We start from the raw sequence: 1,294 nt of genomic DNA, 5'->3' as shown, positions 1-1,294 counted from the left end.
AAGAAATGGAATTACCAACTTGTGTAAAGTCCTTGATCAGAATGAGGCTCTTAAACCAATTATGTGGAGATCAGAGTGCTTAAAGTTATGAGGAATACATTTAGAATTATTAAAGGCTTCAAATAGCTTGGTTCAGGCAAAATTACATATAATTGATCTTTTAGTATGTGTTGTCAGTAGAAACTGTAGTCATAGGTGTGGAAGATCACTTTTTAGACAAATCGCAGTGAAACTTTTGTAAAACCCAAACCACATCAGAGCTCACTTTTCTAAGAATTTTTACTGAAAACAAATCCCAGCCACTTTTATTCCTATTCTCCAATTATGGAAAGATGCACCATAACTTAAAGTACTGAATAATATTATCATAGCTGAAAAAGTGCAATACAGATAAAGCAAAACCAAAACAAATTACCTCGATTGCTAGGTAAATGAAGCCACAGAATTTGGAATTAGGGTGTTTTTTTAAAAGTTTAAATAAGTGTTTTTTAGCGGGGGGGAGGAGGGGGAGGAAGAAGAAGAAGAAGAAAGGTCATTAGTTTTATAGAGAAATTTATTCTTTGCCAAAGGGCAAAGGGGCTTGTAGGAAATTAACATTAAGATTGACAAACACAAACTGGACTGTCAGAAAGTGATTGTATAAGGGACTGACTTTGTAACCCCGCTGAGAATAACATGGCTGTGATATTGATTCTTGTTTAGCCTCTGTATAGTCCTTCCATCCCTTTGCCTTGAATTTTTTGATTCATTTATTAGAGAATATAATATTATTCTGGGTAGGCTGCATTTTCAGTCAGGACATAAATCTTAATCTTGCAGGCATCCTCTGTATCTATCAGACTGGTGACAAGATTCTCATTGATTTTTGTGATACAGGTTTAGGAACAGAATGGTATGTATTATGTGGTGTAAGATGCGGGCTAGGGGACTTAATTCATACTTCGGTATCTGTCTATAGTTACAGTTTATGACCAAACTCAAAACTTGCTAGGATCGCTCACAATCTCATATTCACACCTCTTTTTGCATAAAGTGGCATTTTTCTCCTTACTGAATCCGGGAATGTCTGATGGAGTTGAGCCTAGTTTCAGCTCCAAAGGTAACTGTGCTTTACCATGGAGTACAGTTCCAGGTAATGCACCAGGAGCGTTGTGTTCTCTTAACACACCTCCTAGCAGCCTTCTGGTGGGTTAGCCTGAACTAAAAGCCTGACTGCCTGCTTCACAAGCTGGGCAGGGAGAGAGAATAGGAAGACCAGGAATGAGAAAGCTTGTGGATTAAGATGAAAGGCAGA

This window comes from Oxyura jamaicensis, chromosome 4, assembly GCF_011077185.1.
Source record: "Oxyura jamaicensis isolate SHBP4307 breed ruddy duck chromosome 4, BPBGC_Ojam_1.0, whole genome shotgun sequence".
Lineage (NCBI taxonomy): Eukaryota > Metazoa > Chordata > Aves > Anseriformes > Anatidae > Oxyura > Oxyura jamaicensis.
The sequence above is the reverse complement of the archived record's forward strand: the minus strand, read 5'-3'. Positions refer to the sequence as shown.